We start from the raw sequence: 13059 nt of genomic DNA, 5'->3' as shown, positions 1-13059 counted from the left end.
TCATTATCAGAGCAAAGGTGCAAGCTTGGAACATAAGCTGATCTCTTGCGTGACAGCACAGTATATTGTCAACACTAAATAACCTAGGCCCGGTGTGCACTAGAAAATTAGGTTGGTTTAACTACATTGGCTAGGAGAGTGGGGAAAAAAAAAAATCCACACCCGTGAGCGGTATTAAGCTGACCGAAGTCCCCATGTAGACAGCGCTAGGTTGACAGACAAATTGTTCCTCTAACCTAGTTACTGCTTCTGGAGGTGGTGGATTACTGGCACTGATGGGAGAATCCCTTCTGTTGGTGTAGGTAGTGTCTACACTGAAGCGCTACAGCCGTCCAGCTGTGCTGCTGTAGCATTTTAAGTGTACACAAGCCCGTAATTCATGATTTGCATTAAGTTGGCTTTGATTTGGTTGCAATTTCAGCAGAATATTTCATGGAGGTTAGGGCTAGACCTGTTCTAAAAACTCACTGTTTGTGCATACTGTTGTGTAGAACAAAGAAAATAAATGTTAGTACCAAAGGCTAAAATTCTGTGTAACTTGCTGGTGAGTCCCTTCCCACACTTCCCAGCAGAGAGAAAGTTTAGGTGTGCTGGGTCAACCTAGCCACAAGGGTGTGCAAAATCGCCCACCCATACATCTTTAGGTAGTGACCTATGAAAGGCCCGTGTTGCGTCTCTCTGGAAGGAGAAGAGTGACAGCAGGGAACCACATTGACATCACAAACTGTTCTTTGGGCCTCTCTTGCTAAAGGGGTCTTGATTGTTTGTGACGGTGGGGAGGGTGGTAGTAATTGGTCAGGGGAAAATGAAGTGAAACAGGAACTGATTATAATGAAACAATTCAATAAAAATACAATACCCTAAGACTATATAGGAGTACATACTGTAAGTGCGCAAAAAATATTTGGGGTGAGTTATCTTGAAATTTCTGTAGTTGTATTATTAAGCTATATTGAGGGAGCCTAAAGCATTTGTAACAGTGCCCTTTTGTAAAACTCCTATAAAATAAATCTAAATGATTAGAACATACATGGAAAACCTTAAAAATAGCCCCTCCCCCCCCCAAAAAAATTCTAAACATATGGAAAATAAGAGAAGAGAGTGTTAGGGTGGGGGAAATTAGATAAAATAAGTAAAAGAAAATAAAAGCTAAAGGTTACAGAAAGCAAGCTGTCAAAGGCAAATGACCATGAGTGTACAACTAAACTGCTAAGGCTCGAAACAATAACGGTGTATAGTGGCAAATTGGTAATGGCAAGGAATTGTATAACAAACCTTCCTTCTTCCATAGAACTAATAAGACACTTGCCAGTTGTTATCATTCTGGGCCCTGATCTGCAATGTGCTCCGTTCTTCATTCAGATTCCGAGCAGACATGGAATAATTTAAAGGATCAGAGCTTTTGCTTGTCTATTGTGTCCTTTTTCCCTTTTTCCTCATTTTGTGCCCTGCCACAAAGAGCTTGCAATCAAGAAAAGAAAGGATACAAACTGTGTGTGTGCGCACAGCACACCGCATACTGTGGGCACCACACCAGCATGAATAGTATCTAATAATTAAAACAACTTCATTTACATATCAGAGAGCTATTTAGATGTCTACCTGCCTTACAATGATTACATAATATTTTCACTAGATTTTCAGAACAATGTCCTATATTGTAAAAGGAAATGTCCAGTATGGTAAAGGAAATTGTTCCTTTTTTTTTCCGAATTGGCCAACAGTTGCCCACACCTACACTACAAAATCAGTATATGAATTGTCACTTATTTGAAATACTACTTGTGTGGGGTGGGAAGAGGTTCTGTCCCTTTATTTGAGGTTTGCATTTGAATTAATATTTCCTAGTTGTATAGTAAGTCCATAAATCGAGTTATCACCTTAACTTGTACTGCAAGTGCATATTTAAATCATTATATTCGATTTTTAAGGGCAAAGAATATATGTATTCTGTATAAAGATATTTAGTTGGTTCTGAACCGCAACAGATGCAGCTGGCAATTAAAACTTTTCCAGTTGTAATACTTCTGTCTGAATTATTTCGTTTTTTTTATTCCGACATAAAAAAAAGGGGAACTGCAGAATGTCTTTGTCTAATTCAATGCTTTTGATAGCACTAATTCGCTCCTAGCACTGTGCATTCTGTGTTCAACATCTCACTGCAAGTTCTAAAGAAACTTGCTTTAGAAAATACTGTTAACTAGCAGAAAATGTTCAAAATATCCATCTGGTTTGTTAACTTTAAAACACATATTTTCATGAATAACAAAGAATTTGAAAACTAACTTATTTTGGAAGGTGTAGTATAAAAATTCTGATTGCTTTTAGCAAACCACTACCACTTCTGTTTTTATTAGCTTGCTTCTGTTAAGTGCCTGCAGTAGGATTCTTTCAGTATTGTGTCCATGATGCAATAAATAGGTCAGGCATCCATTAGAAAGCAGAGAAAGAGGCTGTTTACCAAGTAGTTTCCTGTATGAGTGGAACTCAGAGAGCTGACATTTTGTTGAAAGCAGCTGATGTTTAAATAAGTTTGAAAGCTTTGCTTACTGCCTGCTGAGAACCTCTAAAGTGACACATTGCTTTTAGGGTACAATTGATGTGAGCTTTAAAAATATATATCTTATTTAATAACAATGTTTGAATTTCTGAAGCTTTTTAGAATATAATGTGTGCACACTGAGTTGCTCTAAGGTTGTTCATCAGAGTGCTCTTGAAAGAGCAAGTTTCAAGAATATACAAAAACTGTTTAATGCTAAGGCTATGACATGATGGTAGAAAATTCAAAGTTCAGGTTAATACTCTGTGCTTAATTCATGCAGCCTTTTAAAAAAAAAAAAAACAAAAAAAACCAAAGGCAACACCTTTTACAAAAAATGTTAGGGATATATTGATGCTAACTTCATTCTTTCTGGCTGTTGTCAGACTTTTACACCTATGCTGAAATTTTGTATATTTTATTACATTCCAGGGATTTTCAGCACTGTTGGGATGCAAAAGATATATAATGTAGTCACTAGTGGTCGGTAATCATGAGAGGCTTTATTCAGATGCTGATTTTGTACTCAACTAGATCTTAGCTGGGGGCAGGGGGAAATAGTGTTGTGTACACAAGGAGAAAAGGGAAATACTCAACTCATTTCAGATCCATTTTTGCAATAAGTCTAGGGTTGGCCAGAGTCTTGGTTTTCCTCATTCTATTTTTGTTTTCTGAACAGGTGGATAAGTGGAATAACTTCATGGTGCTTTTTCAGTACAAACTTATTTGACTGCAAGTAAAGGGGTTCGAGATAAGAAAGCTGTTCTAACGTGGTCCATTGAGCAGAATAAAGAACATGTCCTCCCTCATAACGGTTTACATTCTGTGTTCAGTTATTGCCACTGCCTGATTAATATATATATTCAGTCATATCGTGCGTAGAGATCCATGTGCCTTGTATATCTTGTAACTGAGTGTACTGCAGCTGTAGTTGGAGTAGTGAGTGAAACGTGAGTGTTTTCATTTTCTCTTTGATTTTCTCAGTCAGATTTGCTCTGGTTTCTGGTTTTGTGTCAAATTGCGCACGCACACACACAATGATGGCATTGAAGTTATTTTATATAATCACTTCTCTCCCATGATAGGTATGTCAACTTCACAAACAAATCTAACAAAAAACCTAGGTCCTTGCCCCAAAGTTGACAAACTCATCCCAGGATTTGAGCAAACTGCTCTTTCTGCCTATTACACCATGATCTGCAGTGAGAATTTAGCTACCAATTTTGGTGATGTATTGGGCAGAATACATTTATAGCGCATTCTGTCATAGTTGTATTGATTCACCTGTGTTAATGATAGTAAAAACTTGGTCCATCAGAAGAGTAAGCGAATGTGGTGTTCAAGCCACACTGATGTGCCATTTTTACAGTTACTTTCTTGACTGTAGAAGCCCTTTTAAAAATTTGAACTCAACAGGATAGCCCTAAGAGATACTCTAAACATTTCAAGATGATGTCTTCACTGAGTTCTTGGGAAGGGGAGTTTCACTTGGCGAGGTTCAGTTAGGAATCTGAGCTTTCATGTGATCAGTTAGTTCAGTATTCTTCTTATCTGCCTGCAGTGTCAATTAAGAATTTAAAGGAATAGCCGGTATATAATCTTTGGGGGTTTTATTTTAATCATATAGATGCTGGGTGAAGCTCTGGTCTCATTGAAATCAGTGGCAAAACTCCCACTGACTTCAGTAAGGCCAGAATTTCACTTGCTGACTTTAGTTGTCTCCTGTAGCTGAAAGAATTGTTGTCGGTATGGTGTGATAGGATACGGCCTTTCCTTGAGTGGTAATTATTGATGGTACTTGGTCAGGCTGCTGAGAATAGACCTGACTAACTAAAATTACTTTCTTTTGGATAGAAGTTCAAGTATTGTACAAAACCCTTCCACCATCCACACTATTAAATTATCTCTGTATGAGACTCTGTCATCTGCTCCAATAACAGTTGCTGAAATTCAGTCAATCAAATCTCATGCTTTATCGTTTCACGGCATGGTATGTATGGGAGCATACGAGACAAAGTAAGACACCAATGGAAGAGGATAGACAAAGTTGACACAGAGGGATGGAGGAGATAAACAGCCCGCAGGCCATCTAATGGTCTTATATCCTTGTGTGGGAGAACTGTCCCTTACTTCACAGAAGGGGCTTTGGGCAGCAAACTCACCTCCCTTTTCTCAAGTGTTACTTTGCATCTATTTCTAGCCTCCCTTTTGCCTGCCTGAGTAATGAATTCAGCCTTTAATTGGAGGTGGGGGGGGGCTCTAGGAGAGGAGGCTCTAGGAGAGGAAAGATTAAAAAGGTGGGAGTGGGGAATTGGAGAAGAAACTTACCAGCTGGCAACAACAGAAACAGGACAACCTTCATCTTAACCTACTGTGGGGAAATGTTTGAGATTTTTGTGTTGGCTTCTGTTTATTTGCTCCAGTCTTCTGCAATATGGAGTAGTCACATTTAAGTAGATAAATAGAAACATATAAGCTTTCAAATGAACTGAAATGGGAACACTGCTTGGTTCATGATTCCCTGAAAAAGACCCTGCATGCTCAGCATTAATTCTGGCTTGGTTTTGCATGTGCAGTGAACTTGGGACCGGACTTGATATCCCTATCAGTTTGCCTGGCACGTGTAATAGTGAGTGATATTTGATTGGAATGCTCCCACTAAAAGTGAATGGTCAAGAAGAAAAAGTCATAATGGCTAGTTTTATAGACTGCTGCTGAACTGAGGTGACATTTGCCCTTTGGCTCCATAACTAATAACAATAATTCTCAGCTCTTCTTTGAGTGTTGGTCCCCATGTGCATACCACTGGGCGTATATGCACTCCATGTGCCTGAGACCAGAAAACCTTGTTCTCTGATCCAAGGGTATAAGACATGGTATGGACTGATTCCACCTCTTCATTTCCTTCTTACCACCACATGGTCTGAGACAGAACACTCCAGTGTCCTATGGTCTAACCCTTCAGCGTCATTCCTGTAAATATTAAACTGTAAATATTGTAAACTCTTCTTAGTTAGATTTTGGGGGAGTACACCCCCTCCTCCTTCCTGGCATGATACACTGATTAGGCCCGGGATTCATGTCTCCTGCCCCTGATCTTTCCCAGTCAGTGATGACCACCTGAGGTGCCTCTGCTGTATTAGAGAAGCTCATATCTCCACTAAGTGTAGTGTCCACCACTCCTTCCCAAACCCATCAAGTGTGGGAATTCAGGAAGCAACTTATGGAGCAGGCTATCAGGCCTTAGTCATATCTGAGCTGTGCAGACTCATCTGTGTAGCGGGCTGAGGTGTTCCAAATGACAGGCTTCAGTGATTAAACTTCTCTCTTCAGCGGCACCAGTAGGAACAGGACTCAGGACCGTTGGTACAGAGTAAAGAGAGGTATGAGCATCAGTCAGTACAGTCTTTGGTACTGGTGGACAAATGTTTACCCCATACATCATTGGTGCCAATTCTAAAGGTTCACAGAGACACAATTTATCATGTTGACAAATGCATCACTTCGCAGGACGTCACCATTCTGCCAGATCTGGAATCCTCCCCTCTTATCTGAACTGATCCTTCCAAGGGAGATTCTGACACCATCTAGCCACAAAATATTATGGAAGAGACTGGTCTTCTATTTCCTCTACCAGCTGGTATCATTCCTCAAACAGTTCTGACAGCAATGGCCTTGGAGATGGAGCCCACAATTTCTTCATTGGGTGAATCTGGCATATGAGAGAAACTCTCAACACCACCTCCAAGGGACGTGAGCCTGAATGGAGGCTCCAAAATCTCTGGGGGCCCGTCATGATCACATAAGATGGGATTGCCCCCCACCCCCCGGGACTTGTGGTACCTAATGCCTTTGGGTCCACTCCCACCCATGATAGATCCCTCTCCCTGGCCCTACTAGGGACTGCGGAACCTGTAGATGCATTATTCTGAATCCGTCTGGTCCCACAAAGAACATCACATCCCTCTCCTCTGAGTAACCAGCTTGAACTATCCCCAGAACCCATGGAGGAGGAAGAAGAACCGGACTCAGTGTTATAGTCAGCTATATAGTCTTCCTCTCCTGACAGCATCCTTTTCCTCCTTACTCCAGCATCACTGTCTTCACCAGACAATCACAAGGAAGGATTGGTGATGTCCTCCAGATCTCCTTGGAAGAAGTCAGTCATCCCACAAATTCATGGACATTTTGCAAATTATAGAATGTACTAGGTTTGCACTCCCAATCAACAAGGCTATCCTAGACCCAGCCAAAGAGCCATGGGACACCCCAGCAATATGTGCACCCACTTTTAATAGGGCAGAGGAGAGATACTTTTTCTCCCATGGGACCAGAATTTCTCTTGACTCATCCTGACCAAAACTCCCTGGTGATTCAGGCTGATACAGAGAAAAGTAGAAAACCATCTGTCCCTATAGACCAGGAAGCCAAATGCTTGGACCTCCTAGGGAGGAAAGCATTCATGTCTACCAGTCTCCAATTCTATATAGCCAACTATCAGTCTGCACCATCTGTTATATTCTCTGATCAGAGCATGAGGAGAATGAGAGCAGAGGGGTGGACCAGTGAACAATAGTGGCAAGAATCTTCTGTGCTCAGCCACATGGAGTGCATGTGTACCCACTGTGGAATACAGATGAGGGTCTTGGCCTCCTAGTTTTCTTTTAATACATTGAGGCTGGTCCCCTTTTCCAAGTTATCAAAGTAAGACTGCTGCTACTATAATACAGTCAGGACTCGGAGAACAATTTTTGCCGTCTTGAAATTACTTACCCAAAATAGGGAACTGTGTAGAAACAGTCTGTCCTATATGATTTCTATGATGATGTGGTTTGGGCCAGAAGAGGAAGTGGGTACACTGAAATATCACTAACGAGTGTTCTCATGGTATTGATGACCTGGCCAAAACTAGGGTAATGTAGAGTCTTATAAAATTCTTTTTGAACATAACTTTCCAAATCTCAGTTTGAATTCAGCCAAAAGATGGGCAGCGGCAGAATGCTGTGAATTTATAATAGTATTTTGAAACTGGTTAGCTTTTTCCTTTTTGCATTTTTAAAAATGTACTCCTGAGGGAATTCTGCGCCAAAAATTAAAAATTCTGTATACAATATTTTACACTTCTGCAAAATTCTGCATATTTTATTAGTCAAAATAACACAATATAATTACACCATTTTCAATTATTTCCTGACAAGTATTTTGAAATAAATTACCAAAATAACTGAAAATGGTGTGATTATATTGTGTTATTTTGACAATTAAAATATTCATAACTTTGCAGAATTTAAATTTAATTTGCAGAATTAAAATTTTTTGGCACAGAATTCCCTCGAGTACCAGGGTTCTGGTTGCAGGCAGCTCGGTCGCAGGTCTGGGTGCAGGGGGGAATTGGAAGGCACAGGGGCTCGGTGCAGGAGGAATGGGACTCTGCAGGGGAGTCCAGATGAAGGTGATTAGAGCTCAGGGGGTAGGGGCTGGAGGAGTGGGGCTTGGTGGGGTGGGGGGTCAGGGTACAGCTGGTTGGGGCTCAGTGGGATGGAGGTCTGGGTGTGGCAGGGAGTGAGACTTGGCAAGGTGGAGGATTGGGGGACTCGGTGGGTGGGGGGGAGCTCCTGATGTGAGGGGGGTTCCAGGCGCATGGGTGGGGGAAGGGGTCACTGCATAGGGAGCTGCTTCCCCTGTCCATCCAACCCCTATACAGCCGAACCCCCTCTACCCCCATTCCTGCTGAGCCTCACCCCCCCCACACACACACAGAGAACCCTAACCCCGAGTCTCACTCCCCCACACACCCAGACCCCACCCCCACCACCAAGCCCCATCCCATGGTGCAGAGCTTCCTGTAGCCAGGGGAAGTTTCTGGGGGTTGATCTGACCTGGCCCCGGCTGCTCTGTGCACGGGAGGGGGAACTCAATCTCCGTCCTCCTTCTCTGCCCACCCATCTGGGACTAACATCCCAGACCCGCATCCCTCCAGTGATTTACCTGTCCCCCAGCTGCCAGGGAGGGGTGAGCGAGCACTGGTGCAGCTTCTCTTTGCTTTCCGATTTTTCTGCTGTGCCGCAGTGGTGCAGAATTTCCCCAGAAGTATAAAATGGACAGAATTATTACAGCCTAGAGCAAACATAATACCTTGCACTAACATAACATAACATTTCTGAGCAAAAGGCCTCAAAACAGTTTACAAAGATGTTTAATTATCCTCTCCATGTTACAGATGGGGAAACCAAGGCACAGAAGTGGCTTGCCCATAGTCAAAGTGAGATGACAGGAATAGATTCCAAGGCCAGAAAGAGCCATTGTGATCATCTAGTTTCACCTCCTATAGAACACAGACCATTAAACTTACCCGAAATAATTTCTAGAGCATATCTTTTGAAAAAACATCCAGTCTCTATTTAAAAATTGTCTGCAATGGAGAATCCACTATGACACATGGTAAATTGTTCCAATAATTAATTACCCTCACTGTTAAAAATTTACACCTTATTTCCAGTCTGAATTTGTTTAGATTCAGCTTGTAGCCATTGGATCATGTTATGCCTTTCTCTCCAAGATTCAGGAGCCCATTATTAAATATTTATTCCTCACATAGGTACTTATAGACTGTAATCAGGTCGCCCCTTAACCACAGATCTCCTGACTCTGTCACATGGTCATCAGTCCACTAGACCAATCAGCACCCTACTGAAAATAGGGGGTTTATAGTGGAAGCGTTGAACTAGCTCTGTTAAAGGTTAGCAGATACTATTGTAAACTCACTCACAAATATACTGCTTTGTTTCTTAATTGATTGTTTTTAAAATGTCAGCTCTTGAAAAAACTGGGCATTCGTAAGAGGACTACTTTAAGTGTGCTGTATAGAGGCTCCTGAGAGCGATCCTAAAGTATCTTCAAGCCCTAGTAACTTCATGTTTCTCAAGGAGTTTTTAAATGTTAATCCATTCAAATTTTTTTTAAAATCACTTTTAGTTTTGCTTTGAATAAGTTATTTTGGTTCGCTTTCTAGTCTTTATAGACAAAATTTATTTGAGACACAAGGCGGGTGACGCAATTGTTATATTTGGACCCAGCAGTGAAGAAGACAGACACGGGGGAAGCGGATTTAAACACTGCTATCTGCTGCGGTGACTATTGTCTGGCAAGAAACAAAAGTGAAGCTCTGCTCTGAGTACAGAGTGCCTAAGCATTTAAAAGGGCAGGGCATGACATTCCTCCACCCTATTTTTAAAAAATACTTCCCAACTATATATACATTGTCATTTATGTGGCTAACATAAAACACTGTATAACCTAACTAAAAGTTGTGGGTGGACTACCACAAACTTTCAAGTTGTAAGGGATTAATCTGCCCTGGGCTTGCAGTTCACTTGCTAAACAGGTTATAAATTCAGGCACATCACTGATTTTCACACTCTCTTGATGATGTGGTGGTGGTATGGTATTGTTCTGTACAAAAGGAACAGTCGGTGGTAAGGAATCAACTGGCTCTGGTACCAGAGTTTCTTCCAACAAGTCATTGACATTAGAAGTTGTAACAGGAGAAGATTCAATTTCAGGAACAGAAAATCCTGCTGGAACACCCCTGGACTCTGATACTTGTCAAGGCTGCAACTAGCCCATATGTAGTTTTCTTTGAAGTACCATTGGATAGTTTTACCACAGACAACAAATGTCCTTTACCTGTCCTGTACCTATTCTGCAGGTATCCATTTCACTCCACAACCATAGTTGTGAGTCCACATTAAGTCTCCAACTTGAAAAGAACAATGGCAAGTCTCATATCATCAATCAGTTTGCATAGCTTGGTATCTGGCAACATGTAAAGGTAACATCAGGATTTTCAAGTCCAAACAGGTACACAAAGATTGCTTCAAAAAAGAGTTGCAGATTCCCGTGTAGAACATGTGGTGTGTTCCTGTAGACCAGCAGGACATTGTCAATCTCTGCTGATGATTCAAAATAGACTCGGTTTTTAAGGCATGCTTAAGTGTCTAGACAAAGTGTTCCACTAGTCTTTGTATAGCAGAATGGTTTGGAGCAGTACAATGTGCTGAATTCCATTTGAATGAAATTCTTCTGAACAGAATTGAAGTCACCAACTGTAACAGTAGACCAGATAGGCTAAACAAGATACAAAGATGTGCAGTGATCTTGGTAGCTGCAGTAAATAGGTATCCACTATGAACATACAAGCTTCGAATGGTCCAGCAAAGTCCACCTGAATATGTGATCAAGGAGTCTCAGGCCACAACCAAAGGTGTAGACAAGCTGAGCCAGGATCATGCTGAATTTGTTGACACATAATACAGCACTTTGCCTTCTTCTCAATGTCTCTGTCAATCTCTGGCCACATGATTCCGGGCTTTGGCTTTCATCCATACATAAGTGATTTTGGAATGATCACTCTCAGGCCCTGTAAATGCAACCATGAATCACAGATAATTCACATGACGCTGTGAATTGTGTAAACTGGGGATTTTTATGATCGACAGTGTACCCTGTCGTACCATTTCTTTCATAGAAGAAATCACACTGAGATAAAACAGTTTATCTGAGGTTTCTTTGGGTTGACAGAAGCTTGGACGTAGTAGGTGCAACAGCCCATCAGCATTGCTGTGTTGAATCCCTTTATGGAATTGAAGTAACAGCCATGTTAGTCTGTATTTGCAAAAAGAAAAGGTTAGTCTCTAAGGTGCCACAAGTACTCCTTTTCTTTTTATGGAATTGAATAGTCTAGGAATGAGCTAAAAATAGCAATGCCCAGCATTGCATACAAGTAGCAGCTAATGACAGAATTCCATGTTGAAGTTAATGAGCTGTGATCTGTCAGCAAGGTCAAATGTCTGCCATACAGATAGGTATGGAACTTCCAAATTTTGAAGATAATGCCGAGAGCATTATGGATGGACAGTTCTTGCTGCATTTGTGTATAGTTCTTCAAGTGCGGTGAGTCTTTGTGAAAGGAAGGCAATTACTTTCTCTTTGCCATTAGGAAAAATGTTAGAAAAAACTGCACCCATATCATATGGTGAAGCATCACAAGCTAATTGCAATGGTAGCGAGGCATCAAAGTGCATAAGAACATTGGCTGATGTCAGTTCCTTTGCTTTCTTAAATGCACATTCACGTTCTTTAATCCCTTTTCCCTTTTTTTTGGCATGTAACAATTCATGTAAAAGTGCCAATACTGTCGCCGAATTAGTCAGAAGTTTACTGGAGTAGTTAGTTAATCAGTCCTAAGAATGAATATAACTGTGACATGCACTACCACCAGAGAACTTGAAGAATCCCTTCTTTCTCTGGCGATTTCCTTAAGCCCATGGCATCAGTTACATGTCCAATGGATTCAGCAATATTGCAGTAATTTGCAAATACTTTGGCTGGCTCTCAGACGTGACATAATGATCTTCATGGCCACATTGCACATCTGTCCAAGTTCTTTTTGAAAATTTTTGGCATGTCTGTCCAGTGTTTCTTGAAGGTTTTGAGGTGTTTTTGTGATCACCTTGATCTTGGTCCAGTTCACCTTGTGCTTCTCAGGCCAAGCTCTGCTAAATAATGGTGGATACTTTTCAACCACATACCAAGGTAAAACAACTGATCTAGTTGAACTTTCACCTGGAGTATCCATTTTGGGACTAACTTTTCTACGGTATAAGTGGAGGTTTCTTCCAAAGGAACTTGTGACAAAGTCTGGTGATAGGTAGATGCAGAAGTCAATGAAACAGTAGCTTCCATATCAAGCTCCATCCTTGTAGGAACTCCCTCAATCGAGGGTGTGATCCTTATGCCAACTTCTGATAACACATGCAGTGCTAGGTCTTAGTCAGTTTCACTAGGGCTTTTGCCTTTTTCCATATTATGAATCTCCAACTTTCGTTCATTCTTAGGTTCAGTCATCATAGGTGTCTTCTTGGATGGACAGTTGCTAGGTGATCATTGAACTGTGCAACAGGTCATGGCAATGTGTCATTTCTTCCTTGCACTTCCTGCAAATGACCTAGTGTGCCCAGCAATCCTTCTCGAATGCATAGTTTGTGCACAGTGACCACACAGAAATTCCTTACTTTATTCAGTCTTTCCTATTCAGGTGGTAGTCTTTGCGGTTCACACTAAATTATTAGAGGATTCTTCCATGTGGTTTCCATGATAATAGCTACTTCAACAGCCTTCTTGAATGTAAACACTGATACAATCAGTAACTTTTTCCCAATCTGGTCATTGTGTAATCCAAAGACAAATTTGGTCACGCAGGGCATCACTTAATGTTTGTCCGAATTGATAATGTTCTGATTACCTTTCCCAAACTGAAAGAAGATTCTGTGTAGCTCGAAAACTTTTTCACCAGGAGAGGTTGGTCTCATAAAAGATACTGCTTCACTCTGTCTTATTCTGAGACCAGCATGGCTACAGCAACACTGCAAACATAATTTTGTTTAGGCATACAGTAGCTCAGACTTTGTCTTGCTCCTCTAAATACTCAAACACTTAGCAGGGTGCGTGTGTGTAATTAA

The 13059-nt window shown here is 41.2% G+C and overlaps 1 protein-coding gene across 5 annotated transcripts in view; it reads left to right on the top strand.

The window, feature by feature from the left end:
• Window positions 1-13059, top strand: part of MAEA (macrophage erythroblast attacher, E3 ubiquitin ligase) — a 112899-nt gene that overhangs the window by 87880 nt on the left and 11960 nt on the right. The gene's annotated exons all lie outside the window — the stretch shown is intronic.

The sequence above is a fragment of the Eretmochelys imbricata genome, chromosome 4, assembly GCF_965152235.1.
Source record: "Eretmochelys imbricata isolate rEreImb1 chromosome 4, rEreImb1.hap1, whole genome shotgun sequence".
NCBI classification, from domain to species: Eukaryota; Metazoa; Chordata; order Testudines; family Cheloniidae; genus Eretmochelys; species Eretmochelys imbricata.
Note: the sequence above shows the minus strand (reverse complement) of the source record. Positions and strands in the feature narration are given on the sequence as shown.